The 16,500-nt window shown below is 35.5% G+C and overlaps 1 protein-coding gene across 8 annotated transcripts in view; it reads left to right on the forward strand.

Annotated features, from left to right (window-relative positions):
• Positions 1-16,500, forward strand: part of LOC103877537 (endogenous retrovirus group K member 8 Gag polyprotein-like) — a 376,678-nt gene that overhangs the window by 40,060 nt on the left and 320,118 nt on the right. For all 8 annotated transcript variants that reach the window (XR_002517017.2, XR_002517020.2, XR_002517019.2 and 5 more), the window contains exon 2: positions 12,076-12,138. The gene's annotated coding sequence lies outside the window, so the exon portion shown is untranslated. The remainder of the gene's footprint in view (positions 1-12,075; positions 12,139-16,500) is intronic.

The following is a 16,500-nucleotide window of genomic DNA, read 5'->3' on the forward strand; positions in this document are numbered from 1 at the left end:
GTCTACTTTTTGCAACAAGGCACAGGTTTATTTCTTTCACCACTTCCCAGACCTTTTAACAGTTCTCATGCCAACCAGAATAGAAGCCCTTCTTTCAATTAATTAACTGAATGTTGGCAACTTATTTTGTTTGTGTTAAGAACTCCCACGCTGATAGAGTGCCTACTTTAATAAAAGAAAAATAAATCACAAGATGACCAGTGTGACTAAAGCAGAATCAAAGAATGAGAAAATCAAGAGATTAAGTCAAAGAATCAGTGTAGGTCCAAATTGCATAATGACTCATAGGTCGTAACAAGAACTTTGACTTTACTCTTAGAGCAATGAAACATCACTGGAGGACTTTCCCCACAAATGTGACTTATTCATATATTTAATATGATGATTCTAGATGCTCAGTTTAGAACAGAATAAATTGAGTGAAGAACAGAGACACAGAGACCAATCAGAAAGTAATTATAGTAATTTAGACAGGACATGATGGTGTGTTTGTCCAAACTGTGAGCAAGAAATGGCTAAATTGGTCAGATTTGAGAAATAATTTAAGAATAGGGTCAACAGAATTTGCTAATTGCATGAAGATATGTTAGAGGAGAGTCAACTATGACCCCAGAGTTTAAGGACTATGTAGGTAAAATAATTATTTTGTAATTGAAATAGAAAAGACTGAAAGACGAAGAGGTTTGGAATGGAAAGATCAGATGTACATTTTTAAGTTTGAGATTGCTGTTAGAAACACAATTAAAAATATTGAATTTTAAGTAAGATATTTTTTGTTACTGACCCAAAGTTCAGGGTCAGTTCTGGGCAGACAGTTTAAAACCTGGGATGATAAGGATATAAATATTATTTAAAGGCATGGGATTAAATGAAATCACAATGGGAAGGAATATAAACGGAACTTAAGAAAAAATTAAAGACTGAGTCCCCAGAAAATCTCACATTAAGGCAGAGTTTTCTGAGCTATTGCTTGACTAGAGTAGCTTTAATAAAGAATCAGGAAATAGAGACAATGAGTAAAAAACTCTTCTTCAGACTTTTCTGTAGAGGAAAGTAGAAAAAGGACATGTAATTGTAACAGAAATTGGGGTAAAGAGATAGTTATTTTTTAATTGAGAAAGTATACTTTTTTACATGGTATAGGAGACAAATATTAATGTTGATATTGATTGATACTGTTTCCTCAGAGATGGAAAACAAATGAGGTAAACCCTGCTCTTGTCTCAGCTTACTATAGTACTATCTTGATATGGGTTTTTTGTTTTTGTTTTTGTTTTTTGCCAAATTGCAGGGAAGGGAAATCCAGGAAAAAGCAGATGGATTGTAAGATTTGAGGAGATAAATTCAAGAGTCCAGAGAGACAAAAGGAGGCGTGCGGAGGCTATAGTTCACAGGACACAATCCCAGGGAAGAGAGAGCTCTGCGAAGAGATAATTCTAGATATTGAGAGGCATTTCTTAAATATTTAGCAGAGTGCTAATTGGCACATGAATTTAAGAAACTGCCAGACAGTGGAGAAAGAACCTCTTTGAGGGTTAGTTGTAATAGTTTAAAGTGCACATAAATGGCTGGCGGTTGTGCCTCTTCCCACTAGAAGAAGAAGAAAAAAAATGCCTCATGATTAGTGGAGTATTCAGCAGAGCACTAAGAAGGTTCTTGCCCCCATAATGGGAGATAATGAGCCCTAGAACAATATTGCTGTAGTTCAACCTATCAAATATAAAAAGATCAAATAGTTTCCAAGTCATTTAACCATGTCCCAGAACGAAATTCAAAAATATTTATAGGAATACAAAAAATTTCAGTACTCAACAAGCTAGAATTAAAAAATGACGAGAAGTGTGTTAAAAATTGCTAGTTAAGAGCAGGAAAATACAAACCCTAATAGGCATAAGAACCAACAAATCAAAAGGGACCCAGTAATGATGCAGATATTAGAGTTAGCAGACATGGATAGTAAATAGTTAATACATCTGAGTTTCAGTTTTCCAAAAAGTTAAATAGAACCATGAATGATTTTTTAAAGAATCAAATAGAAATTCTAGAGATAAAACTGGTGATACCTGAAGTGAAATAACACTGAATAGGATTAATGGCAAATTAAACTTTGCAAAAGATTAGTAACCTTGAAGACATGGCAAAGAAACCCATTCAAAATTAAACAAAGAGAAAAAAATAACCTTAAAAATTGAGAAGACCATCAGTAAGCTGTGGGAAAACTTTAAGCAATGTGTAATTGGAGACCTCCCCCAGTAAAGAAGAGCAATAGGGACATAACAATCATTTGAAGAAATAATGTCCAAAGTTTTAAATTTTGATGAAAGCTCTAACCAAAAAATTCAACAAAATTCACATAAGCACAGAAGACATGATTAAAAGTACTCAGAAACACATCATAATCAGATTACTTATAACCAGTGACAAAAGGAATATCTTAATAAGCCAGAGCACAAAAGACAGAGGAGCAAAGATAATGGTGAGAACAGACTTGCCACCAAGAACCTTGCAAGTGAGAAGACAGTGGAGCAATCTTGTTTTAGCCCATTTTGTGTTGCTGTAAAAGATTACTTGAGGCTGGGTCATTTATAAAGAAAATACATTCACTTAGCTCACAGTTCTGCAGCTAAACAAGAAGCATGGCATCATCATCTGCTTCTGGTGAGGGCTTTAGGCTGCTTTCATTCACAGTGGAAAGCAAAGGGAATCTGGTATGTGATGACATGGTGAGAGAGAAAGCACAGAAGAGGGGAAAGATGCCAGGCTCTTTTTAATAGCCAGCTCTCAGGGAACTCTCAGTGGAAGTAATATATCTGGAAACCAACAAATTGAGAACTCAATTGCTACTGCAGAAATGGCACCAAGTCATTTAGAAGGGATCCATCTCCATGATCCAAACACCTTCCATTAGGCCACATCTTCAGCAATAGGGAGGTTTGGAGGGCCAAATATCCAAACTATAGCATCCCACCCTTGTACCCTAACCCTCATGTCTTTGTTACACTACAAAATATAACAATTTCTTCCCAACAATCCCCCAAAATTCTTAACTTGTTCTAGCACCAACCCCAAAGTCCTAAGTCCAAAGTCTCATCTGAAACTCAAGACAAGTTTCTTCTGGCTATAAGCCTGTAAAATGAAAAAAAAGTTATTAACTTCAAAGATACAATGGTGGAAGAGACATTGGGTAAACGTTCCCATTCCAAAATGGAGACATGACAAAAGAAAGGGGTAACAGGCCCATACATGTCTAAAACACAGTGGAACAGACATTAAATCCTTAAGCTGTAAAGTAATTGCTTTTGACTCCATATCCCATACTGGTGCAAAGAATGCGCCTCCAAAACCTTGGGCTGCCCTGTCCCATAGTTTTCTTGGGTGTAGACCACATGGCTATTTCCATGGGTTAGAATTTAATGCCTACAGCTTTTCAGATTGCATGCTGCTCTTTTTTCTACAATTCTGGTATCTGGAGGGCAGCAGCCTCATTTCCAAAGAATTTTTTTTGCATGAAGTGGCATAATATCACTTGAATGTTGACTAGAATAAAGATGTGTACCATAAATCTTAACCACTAACTTTAAAAAAAACAACAGTAACAACAAGAGTTATTACAATAGGTCAAAAAACAAGGTGAAATGAAATCATAGAACAGTGAGAAAGAGTAATAAAGATAAGTTGAGGCAAAAAGAAAACAAATAGAAAGATGATATACACAACTAATCATATCAATTGCATTACATGTACATAATCTCAGCACTCCAATAAAAAAGACAAAGATTATCAGATAGAATATAAAAGCAAAACTTAAGTATTTGGTGGTTATAAGCAACATTCTTTAAATTAAAAAATATATATATATTAAAGTACTTTATTTGTGTTGGAAAACATGAACCATGTTAACACCAGTTAAGGAAAGATTAATTAGCTATATCCACACTAGAAAAAGTGGATTTCAAAGAAAAATATAATAAAGTATCACCCTTTTAAATAAAAACCTGAAGACTACATGTAAGCTTTATGTATTTCAGCAAATAATTGAATAACTTACCTCTGAAAATAAAGTTATGTTATAAGTATCATTATCCAATTGACATAAGTTGCAAAAAAAAAAAAGAAAAAGAAAATGCGTGGGATGCATATGGCAAGAATAACAGTATAATTACAATGGAAGACACCAAGTTAATTCCCTGATAAATATTTGCTTGTAGTATATAGATAATAATACAGAAGGATAATAAAAAAGATTCACCATAATTCATATTTTCTTTCTTCAGTACATTAGGTCCCATGAACTTAAACATACAAGCTTATGGGATTGTCAATAAATCAAAAGATTATCTTTCTCTTTGTAGTACAAGAACTGAATTCCAATGGGATCCATAAGATATTAGACATAGATGGAACACTTAGCAATATTTATGCCAAGACATTGTCTAAAAGTGTAACCAAATTATTTCTGAAGATTATTTCTGAAGGTTTACCCAATAATATCCTTATACTTTGACTCTCTCACGTATGCAAGATCTCCACATTGGCATATCATTTCTGCTTTGGTTTTATAAACTAAATCTTTTTATTCATTGAAACACTTATTTGAGAATTAGGTCAAGAGATATAGTTCTTGCAAAATCTTACTATTATGGCCATAGGAATTCTGGTATACACCCCATCTTTTCTTAAAAAAATTGCTTAAACTATGAATATTTACCTTCTTTTTTGTTTCTCTCTATGGGTTACATTTTGGTATCACTCTACATGTTTTTAAAAGAATCTTCTTGCATCTTCCTACAGTTTATAATGGAATACTACAAGTCTGACATTTGGAGAAAACACATTTAGAAAGATTAAATAATTTCTCCAATGTAACACAGTCAGTATTTGACGGAGTTGAGATGAAAACTTATTTATTTACTCAACAAAACTTTATTGAATGACTAGTACATTCCCATCACTGTTCTTGGTTTTCAGGCTGCATCAATAAATAAAATGAAAAAAGAGGAAAATAAATCCTGCCCTTTGAAATGTAGATCTGTCTAATGGGGAATCACATGATACTATTATTGTCTCTCATAGCTTCTCCATCAAAGAAAGGCGAAGTTTTCAATTTATTTCCTTGAATATGATGTTCGATAATGTATTTGATATTTCTGTGAAAATGCTGCTAGAATTTTGATAGGATTACAATGAAGCTATAGATCATTTTGGGTAGTTCTTATTCACTTCGTGTTGCTATAAAGAAATATGTGAGGCTGAGTAATTTATAAAGAAAAGAGGCTTATTTGGTTCACAGATTTTCAGGTAGAAGCATGGTACTACCATCTGCTTCTGGTGAATGCCTCAGACTCCTTCCAGTCATGGCAGATGGAGGACAGCCAATATATGCAGAGATCACATGGCAAAAAAAGAAGCAGTGGACAGGGAGATATCAGCCTTTCTAAAAATATTTTATTTTAACAACCAGATTTCACAGGAACTAACAGAGCAAAATCTTACTCATTACCACAAGGATGGCACCAAGCCATTTACTAGGATTCCACCCCCAAGACTCAAACACCTCCCATTAGGCCCTATCTCCCACATTGGGGATCAAATTTCAATGTGAGGTTTGGGAGAACATATCTCCAAACTGTAGCAGGGAGTATGTGCATTTTTAATAATAATAAGTCTTACAATTCATGAACACAGGATATATTTCCATTAATTTGTATATTCTCCAATTTATTTTATCAATGTCATAGTTCTCAGAGTATAAATCTTTTACCTCGTTGGTTAAATTTATTCTTAAAATTTGTATGCAACCAAAAAGACCCCAAATAGCCAAGGCATTCTTGAGGAAGAATAAAGATGGAGGCATCATACTTTTCAATTTCAAACTATATTGTAAAGCCATAGTAATCAAATCAGTATAGTATTGTCATATAAACAGACACATAAACAAATGGAACAGAATAGAGCATTCAGAAATACATTCATGTGTATGTAGCCACTAATATTTGAGAAGGGTACCAAGAATACAAACTAAGGAAAGTAAAATTTTTCAATAAATGATATTGGAAAAACTGGATGTCCATGTATTAAAAAAAAAAAAGATGATTGGATTCCTGTTTTACATCACTCCCCGCAAAATTCTTCAAAATGGATTCCAGACTTAATTACACGACCTGAAATTTTTAAAGCTCCTAAAAATGAGAAAAACTCTTTGACATTGATCCTGAGAATGACTTTTGGATATAACATCAAAAGCATGGACAATATAAAAAGAAATAAATGGGATTATATCAAACTAGAAAGCTTCTGCTCTGCAAAGGAAACAATTAGCAAAATGAAAAGGCAACCTGTAACATGAGAGAAAATATTTGGAAGCCATATATTTGATAATGTGTTAATATCTGAAATACATAAGAAAATTATACAATATTGTAGCAAACAAATGCACACAAAAACCAACGAATATTCAGATTACAAAATTATCAAAGCACTCATATAGGTAAAGAAAACGTACAAATGGCCAACAGGTATGTGGAGATGTTTCTAATATCACTAATTATCAGGGAAATGCAAATTAAAATCACAATGAGATGTCACTTCACACTTGCAAGGATGGACATTATCAAAATGATAAGAGATAACAAGTGCTGGAGAGGATGTGGAGGAAAGAAAACTCTTGTACACTGTTGGCTGTTGGTGGGAATGTAAATTGGTACATTTGAAAAACAGTTTAGAGTTGTGGAAAACAGTATAAAGGCTCCTGAAAAAATTATAAAGATCTACAATAGTGCCCAGCAATCCTAGTTCTGGGTATTATCTTCAAAGGCAACGTAATCAGTATCTCAAAGAAATATCTGCACTCCCATGGTCATTGCAGCATTATTCACAATGGCCAAAAAATGGAAACAGTCTATGTGTCTGCTGCTGAATGAGTGAGTAAACAGAATGTGGTGTGTGTATACAATGAAATATTATTCAGCCTTAAACAAGAAGGAAATCCTTCCATTTGCAAGAATATGGATAAATATGGCAGGCATTTACGCTAAGTGAACTAAGCCAGTTAGAGAAAAGCTAATATTGTATTATCTCACTTACACATAAAATCTTAAAATGTCAAACTCAGAAAGCAGAACTGTGGTTGCCAAGGGATAGGGAGTGGGGGAAACTGTGAGATGTTGGTAAAAGGGTATAAACTTTCACTTACGTGTAGAATATGTTCCATGGATCTAATGCATAGTGACTATAATTAATAATACTGTATTGTATATTTAAGTACTCTTCCCCCATTAAGGAGTACAATGTGATTATTTGATATTGATATAAATTGTGAAATGAACACAACAATCAAGTTAGCCCATATATCACCTCATGCAGTTACAATTTTATTAGTTAATTACACCTCAATAAAGCTGTATTGGGGAAAAGTAGGCTTGTACCTGATATTGATAGCGACAGGAGACAGGCAAATTCCTAGGCAGACAGGGACAGGTACCCAGTGAAACTCCACCTTCAAGCCAAGGGCTGTCTAAAGTCTGAAAACTGAGCTACCAGTCCTGGATAGAATCAACAGACTGGGCCAGGCGTGGTGGCTCATGCCTGTAATCCCAGCACTTTGGGAGGCCAAGGGAGGTGGGTCACTTGAGGTCAGGAGTTCAAGACCAGCCTGGCCAACTTGGCAAAACCCTGTCTTTACTAAAAAATACAAACCGGGCATGGTAGTGGGTGCCTGTAATCCCAGCTACTTGGGAGGCTGAGGCAGGATAATCTCTTGAACCTGGGAGGCAGAGGTTGCAGTGAGCTGAGATCACACCATTGTACTCCAGCCTAGGAATCAGAGCAAGACTCTATCTCAAAAAAAAAAAAAAAAAAAAAAAAAAAGAGCCCACAGACTGGAGTGAGGTCTTCCTTCCTGTCTTACTGTCTCTTGATTGGTTCTTTCTGAATGATGTCTTTTAACCAATCAAATGGCGTGCTTTCCAAGCCTACCCATAAACCAATCAGCATGTATTCCCCAATTCTAAGCCCATGAAAACTCCGGACTCAGCCTCACAGATGGCTACCCATGTTCAGGTCCCTTCTCACTGTTGAGAGCTTTTCTTTCACTCAATAAATTCTATTCTGCCTTACCCCCTCTGCATACCTTATTCCTCTCAGTTGCAGGACAAGAACCTGGAACTTGCCAAACTGCCAAAGCAAAAGAGCTGTAATGCTCCTGCTTGCCAAATGATGGTAGTAAAAAAGCCACAACAATATGTTACACAAGCAAAAACACTCTGAATTAACAATTATTAGTAATATTTTAAGAAAGTCTACTGGGGTAGTGAAATGGCCTGTAGACACAGGATTGCCTGATCTGCCAGCATGGTGATCACCTGTCTGACCTGGTGTACACTTACACTCTTCATCATTCCTGGGAAATAAACTCCTGATATTCTTCCACTAAGTAAATTAGTAATTTTTATTTTTTTCTCAATAATAACTTTTGAATGATAATTCCTACATCTGTAGTAAAATGTGGCATCCCTTGAAGAAATGGATAGACAAACTACAATGAGGAGAAGCAGCTCAGGAAAGGGGTGTTGATTGCACAGCAAAAACAATGAATCTGTGTATTAGGTGAATCTCTTTTGAGTATAACCGTCAGAAATCCAATTTGATCTATTTAAGAAACAAAAAACATGTGAGGTAAGCCTGTCCTCAGGTGCTCTTGCAATGTCAGTTACATATTGTTCTCCAGGTCCTCAACTGGATATATTCTCTCTGGCTTTTTTCTACATAAAGCACTCTCTGTACAGCACTCTCTATTTGATGGGAAATGTGACCACTTGAAACTCTAGCTTTATGCAGTAGTTATAGCTCTTACTCTCAGAGGGAGTGGATGCTACTGAAGTAGGATAACATCAAGGTTGCTTGACCTGAGAGCAGGATTGATGGTAAATACCTGCTGTTAGATAAAAAACAATAGGTTAACAGGAAATCTTAGAGGACTTCCTGGAGCTGGGGCCAGTCAGAAACCAACATGGCAAATTAGCATCCAAGATGGAGTTGCTTTAGCCTCCACATCAGCTATGATGTGAACCCAGAATCTGCGCTTCTCTCAGGCACTATGCTATCTTTCTGTTAGTACAGCAGGGAGACATTAGGTAACATTAAAATGCTTATTCAAAATTGTATACATATATCTTTATTCTTACTGAAGACTGTACTTTCTAAAATGGCATGGTTTAATAAAAGATCCCAAAGACTAACAGTCATACATGAATTCAAACTCCAATTCCACCACTCTCTAGCTGCAAAAATTTAGGTACTCAGCTCAACTGCATACATGAGTTTCATAAAACATAAAAATGGAATAACATCTACATCAGAATATTTTGTGAGGATTAAGTGAAATAGGAATTGCTTAGATAGTGGGGAGATTATACAGTAGTGAGGAAACAACATGAATTTTACACAAATATAATTTTACAGGTAAAGCATAAAACTTGCTTGTTTAAAATTATTAGCAAGTTTCTGAAACAGTAAAGAAGTTCTCACATTCCTCTGGAATGTAAAATGGTATAACCACTTTGGAAAACTATTTACTGATATTATAAAAACACAAATATATACTTATCACGTGACCTACAGAGTCTACTATGTATTTACCTAAAAGAAATGCTTTATTGACAGGAGCCCCAAATTGGAAACAACCACAATTGAATTGATAAACAATGTTATATCTATACAATAGAGGAAATATAAAGGAATTAACTATTGATAAACACAGTAACATAGATGAATCTCAAAATCATTATACTGAGTGAAAGAAGCCAGATATGTAGCAAATACACAATAATTTCTTGTGACAAGAAACAGATCAGTTTTGCCTGCAGCTAAAAGCTGAGGAAGGAATGAACCACAAAGAAATATGGGGATCTTTAGAAGCTGAAGGAAATTTTATGTGTCTTGAGTGTGGTGATGGTTTTATGGGTATATACATCTGTCAACTTTAGCAAACTGAACACTTTAAATGGAAGGAGTTTATTGTGTAAATTATATCATAATAAAGTTAATTTTAAAGATGAAGAAACATTTAATGTGCATGGATTGAAGGACTCAATATTTTAAAGACATAAATTCTCTCCAAATTTATCTGTAGATTAAAATGCCTTTCAAATAAAATAACCAGATTTGTGTGTATGTATATGTGTGCATGTGTGCAATACATGTGTGTGTGTGTGAAAATTAAGACTCTGAATCTAAAAGTTGTACAGAAATTTATGCAAAGGACACAGAATAACTAAGGCCATATTGAATAATGAAGTCAGAGGACTATCATATCAATGTCCACTTTACATAATGCTATAGTAAGAATTAAAATAGTGTGGTGTTGACATACAGAGAAGCACATTGACCAAAGTAACTGGAGAAAATCTAGAACTGGACTTACTTAGATGTCAGTGATCTCTTTATTTATTGCAGGAAACTCTGCAATTCAGTGGGGAAAAAATTGTATTTTCAATAAATGGTGTAAGTTTTAATAAATATTCACATAGAAAAATAATGAATCTTATCTCGTTCCTTACACTATATATTAGAATCAACTGACTGGGTGCAGTGACTCATGTCTGTAATCCCAGCACTTTGGGAGGCCAAGGTAAGCAGGTCATCTGAGGTCAGGAGTTCGAGACCAGCCTGGCAAACATGGTGAAACCCTGTCTCTACTAAAAATACAAAAATTAGCTGAGTGTAGTGGTGAACGCCTGTAATCCCAGCTACTTGGGAGGCTGAGGCAGGAGAATCACTTGAACCTGGGAGACAGAGGTTGCAGTGAGCCGATATTGTGCAATTGCCCTCTAGCCTGGGTGACAAGAACAAGACTGCATCTCAAAAAAAAAAAAAAAAAAAAAAAAAAAATAAACTATAGGTGATTTGTAGATCTAAATGTGGAAAAAACAATAAAGCTTTTAGAAAAATATAAAAATACCCTTACTATTTTAAGATAGTCAGATTTTTTAAAAATAAGAACAGAAAATATTCATTTAAAGAGAAAACTTGATAAAGAGGTGTATACTAAAGTTAAAATGAATTTAAAGACATAATTAAGAGTGTCACTATTGGGGGAACCTGCCCCCAATATTTCAACATAGGTTCTTTCTATTTTCCGTAAGTGTCAGCTGGGTGATAAATAAAGAGAGACAGTACAAAGAGAAGAATTTTACAGCTGGGTTTCCAGAGTGACATCACATTTTGGTAGGACCATGATGCCCACCTGAGTCTCAGACCAGCAAGTTTTTATTAAGGGTTTCTAAAGGGGAGGAAGTGTAAGAACAGGGAGTACATACAAAGATCACATGCTTCAAAGGGCAAAAAGCAAAAATACTAATAAGGGTCTAACAAAGATCACATGCTTCTGAGGGAGCAGGACAAAGGGCAAAAGCAGAACTACTGATAAAAGTCTATGTTCAGCAGTGCATGTATTGTCTTGAAAAACATCTTAAACAACAGAAAACAGGGCTTGAGAGCAGAGAACCAGTCTGACCACAAATTTATGAGGGTGGAGTTTTTCCCCACCCTAGTAAGCCTGAGGGTACTGCAGGAGACCAGGGCGTATCTCAGTCCTTATCTCAATCGCATAGGACAAACATTCCCAGAGCGGCTGTTTATAGACCTCCCCCGAGGAATGCATTCCTTCCCTAGGGTATTAATATTAATATTCCTTTCTAGGAAAAGAGTTTAGCAATATCTTCACTATTTGTATGTCCATTTATAGGCTCTCTGCAAGAAGAAAAATATGTCTCTTTTTGCCCAACTCTGCAGGCAGTCAGACCTTATGGTTGTCTTCAATGTTCCCCCCCAAATTGCTGTTATTCTGTTCTTTCTCAAGGTGCACTGATTTCATCTTGTTCAAACACACATTTTACAATCAGTGTGTACAGTTAACACAATTATCACAGTGGTCCTGAGGTGACATACATCCTCAGCTTACGAAGATAACAGGATTAAGAGATTAAAGTAAAGACAGGCATAAGAAATTATAGAAGTATTATTTGGGAACTGATAAATGTCCATGAAATCTTCACAATTTATGTTCCTCTGCCGCAGCTCCAGCTTGACTCCAGCTGGTCTCTCCATTCGGAGTTCCTGACTTCCTGCAACATGTCACAAGTAAGCTAATATGAGAGAAAATATTTCTAATGTATATATCTGTTAAAAGAACAATATTAAGGATGTATAAAGAATTTTATACCTAAATGTGAAAATGACAAATCAATAGCAAAAAAAAAAGACAACATTCTTGCACAGATATTTAATTTTTTAAAATATCCAAATGTACGGTAAACTTAGGAAAATATATTTAACATTATATGCCATCAAGGAAATGCAAATTAAAACTCCCAGAAAGACTAAAATGAATAAATAAGTTTGACAATTCTAAATGTTAGTAAGCATCTTCATACTTTTCTGGTGAGAGTATAAATTGAAAGAGCCACTTTAGAAAACTCTTTGGCAGTATATACTAAAACTGAATTACCTCACAATTTAGGGCACAGTAATTCCATTCCCTGGTGTATATCCAAAAGAACTCCATACTTACACTCACCAAAATATTACACAAGTATGTTCATAGCATTATTTGTAATAGACTAAAAAGGGAAACAACCATAAATAATGGAAAGGATTATAATGAAATGGAATCCAGTAATGAAAGTAAATAAACTACAATTACATGCAGCAACATGGGTGGATTTCAAAAACAATATGTTGAGCAAAAGAAGTCAGGATACAAACATAGTACATAATACATAATTCCATTCACATACAATTGAAGACCAGGAAACATTATTTAAATGTGCTGAAATGAGAGTAATAGTTGCCCTTGTGTGTCTGGTGACACGGATGGGGAGTGAGGGTGACTGCTGGGATGCAGATGATGCTCTATTTTTTTTCAAAATTAATAATCAATTTTAAATTTATATACCAACAATAAGCATCTAAAAATGAAAAATTTAAAATATATTACAATAGTATCAAATTCAGATACTTAATTCAGACAATATTAATATTTCTTGTTACATGAGAGTGATCCCTTTTTGGAAATCCATTGTACTGCACACCAAGATATGTATCCTTTTATTTATGCATGCTATACTTCAATAAAAAGGAAAAAAGATGAAAATAACACACATAGCCAAAGAACCCCATTTATTTAAAAAATTACATTTAGTTTCACAAATGTTTTATTCATTGCTAGAAATTTATTCACTGCTAGAAATTATCTGTGTAATTTAGTAGAACTCAGAGGAAAAAACCTCAAACTATTTTATATTTGAATATTTAGCATAATCAAGTCCAGACACTGGGAAAAGTGAGGAAAATCAAAGGAAGAATGAATAGAAGTACATACCACATATAATGAGGAAACATTTCAGCCTCCAAGGTCTTCAAAAATTGTTTAGCAATAAATTATCACAATAGAGAGTGATAATAACGTAAGTTGCTATCTTGGAAAAATATAAATTGGGATTGACAAATAAGTGTCAATTTTTATTTTTGTGTTCATGAATATATATAAATGTGTGATGTTAAACATGCTGCACACACAAACTCATGCCCCTCATCCTGCCTAAAATCAATGTAGAGTCCTGAAATATCAGTGTATGAGTATAGAGTCATTTCTGCAGTGGTTTAAATTTTCTAAACAACGTAGTTCCACTCCAACTTTGATGCCCTCATTAGTAATTTGAACATTTTAAGGCTATTTGGAAATAAGCCCTGGCTGAAAGCAACAGCTGATATTATTGGCCTGCAAGTTCAAAGAAAGAAAAAACCCAATAATCATTTATTCTCTAGGACATACACCAATCACAATAAATGACCTAGATCTCTTCAGAGAAGAATTAGAGAACTATGTTTTATACATTTGCGGTAGCTTTTCAGGATTATTTTTCATAATTACACTCAGCTTCTCTTTGAATCAATAGGCTCTAGAGCTCAACTGATTTAGATCTAGAAACTGGGCTAGGGCGAGTTATTTTTCATTCAGTGGCTGACTAGAGTTCTCAATTTTTTCTTTCTGTTTCTCTCTCTCTCTTTCTTTCTTTCTCTTTCTTCTTTCTTTCTCTTTCTTTCTTCTTTCTTTCATCCTTCCTTCATTCTCTCTTTTCCTTCCTTCCTTCCCTCCCTCCCTCCCTTCTCTTTCTTCTCTTTCTTTCTCTTTCTTTCTCTTTCTTTTTCTTCCTCTTTCTTCTCTCTCTTTCCTTTCTTTCTTTCTTTCCTTTCTTTCTTCTTTCTTTCTTTCTTCCTTCCTTCCTTCCTTCCTTCTCTCTCTCTGTGTCTCTCTCTGTCTCTCTCTCTCTCTCTCTTTCTCCATTCCTCCCTCTCTCTGCTCTCTATTACACAAATCAATGCCATGGTTGGGTTAACAATACATTTTGTTCATAGGAACATTATTATCTATTAGCCGTCATCCTAGATTCCTACAGGTAAAGCCAACCCTATGTTCACTCTAGCTTCCATGTCAATTCAGTGTTGTCAATTGTATTCTGCCATTATGAGATTTTTTCATCTCTGTAATATTAGAAACACCAATTTCATGTGGCATCTCTCACTATGAGCCCCAGCCTTCAGAAAATAGGCAACTCCAAGCTTTTCCAACATGCTGGTGCACAACTGTATTTCTTAAAATCTTACTAAAGGTACTATCTGTTCAGTCTACACTAAAAGTGTGGTTCTCATATCAGAAGCACAATCTCAAGTCCTACTCCAGATATACTGAATAAGGATTTGCATTTTAACAAAATCTCTGGGTACTTTTGGTGCATATTTAGGACTAAGATCTGATTTTGTTTTTTTCTTATCTTGCCCAAATTCCTATCTAAGTGGTCTGGGGAGTCATGCCCTACAAACCATAAATTCTCATCAGATGGGTTTTATTTAAGCCTATATATCATGACTTACCTTCCAATCTGACTCTGGCATAACATTATGTGACCAAGAAGAAAGTCAAAATATTTTACCCCAAAGCATGTTTCTTTTCCTTATTTTGAAATGGTCCTGCAAAGTCATCCTTTGTGGAGAAAAATTTGCAGCAGTAATGAATCTCTATTAAGCTCACTAGATCTTTTTCTCACAGGCTCTCCTAATCCTGAGGAGAGTAACTAAGAGTCTAGCACTTTTTAAAGGTCTGAATAGGAAACATTTGTCATCTATTGTCTTTCTAACGGAAGCCACTATAAGACTTCAAAAGAACCATTCTGAGCAAACTATCGCAAAGACAGAAAACCAAACACCACATGTTCTCACTCATAGGTGGGAAGTGAACAATGAGAACACCTGGACAGAGGGCAGGGAACATCACACACCAGGGCCTGTCATGGGGTGGAGGGAGGGGGGAGGGATAGCATTAGGAGACATACCTAATGTAAATGACGAGTTAATGGGTGCAGCAAACCAACAAGGCACATGTATACATATGTAACAAACCTGCACGTTGTGCATATGTACCCTGGAACTTAAAGTACAATTTAAAAAAACACCTAAATAAATAAATAAATAAATAAGAACCTTGGTCTCCACAATCTTTTGTCTTAACCAGAACATTTCCTTTCTATTGATCCCAGGTCTTTAGACAAACTCAAACAATTGTCAACCAGAAAATATTTAAATTTACCTATATACTGGAAGCCCCACACCCCTGCTTCCCCAACCTTTAAGTTGTACCACCTTTCTGGACCAAACCAATGTATTTCTTAAACATATTTGATTGATGTCTGATGCTGCACCCTGACCACCTTGGGCACGTGTTCTCAGGACCTCCTAAGGGCTGTGTCATGGGCCAGGGTCACTCATATTTGACTCAGAAAAAATCTCTTCAAATATTTTACAGAGTTTAACTCTTTTCGTTGACAACATTAAAGTTGTGGAGCCATTATTTTAAGCATTCCCTGAGAAACATGTTCAAGTGGAAGTAGGTTCTTTTTCTTTTTTTTTTTTTTTTTTTTTTTTTGAGATGGAGTCTCACTCTGTCACCCAGGCTGGAATGCAGTGGCGTGATCTCTGCTTCCTGCAAGCTCCGCCTCCCAGGTTCACACTATTCTCCTGCCTCAGCCTCCCCAGCAGCTGGGACTACAGGTGTCCACCACCACGCCCATCTAATTTTTTTGTAGAGATGGGGATTTCACCATGTTAGCAAGGATGATCTCCATCTCCTGACCTCGTGATCCACACACCTCGGACTCCCAAAGTGCTGCAAGTGGTAGATTCTTAAGTCTTGTTTAATAAATCTTTTCTAACAGCCCACCTCCTTGACCCTCTGGTCCCTTCATCTCTCCTCTTCAAAAGAAGTTTGGTGCCTCCACTTCTTTGACTGGAAACCATTTTCTTATTCCAGTTTTAAAAGACTATCTCAATGTTAAAGGAAAATAAAACCTCAGGACCCCAATTCACTATGCCGAAAGGAAAAAAATACGCTGAAATCTGTCAGGCAAGAAATTGCCTTTTCTTTTATTCCTAAGCAGAGAGTCCAAA

The sequence above is a fragment of the Papio anubis genome, chromosome 12, assembly GCF_008728515.1.
Source record: "Papio anubis isolate 15944 chromosome 12, Panubis1.0, whole genome shotgun sequence".
Lineage (NCBI taxonomy): Eukaryota > Metazoa > Chordata > Mammalia > Primates > Cercopithecidae > Papio > Papio anubis.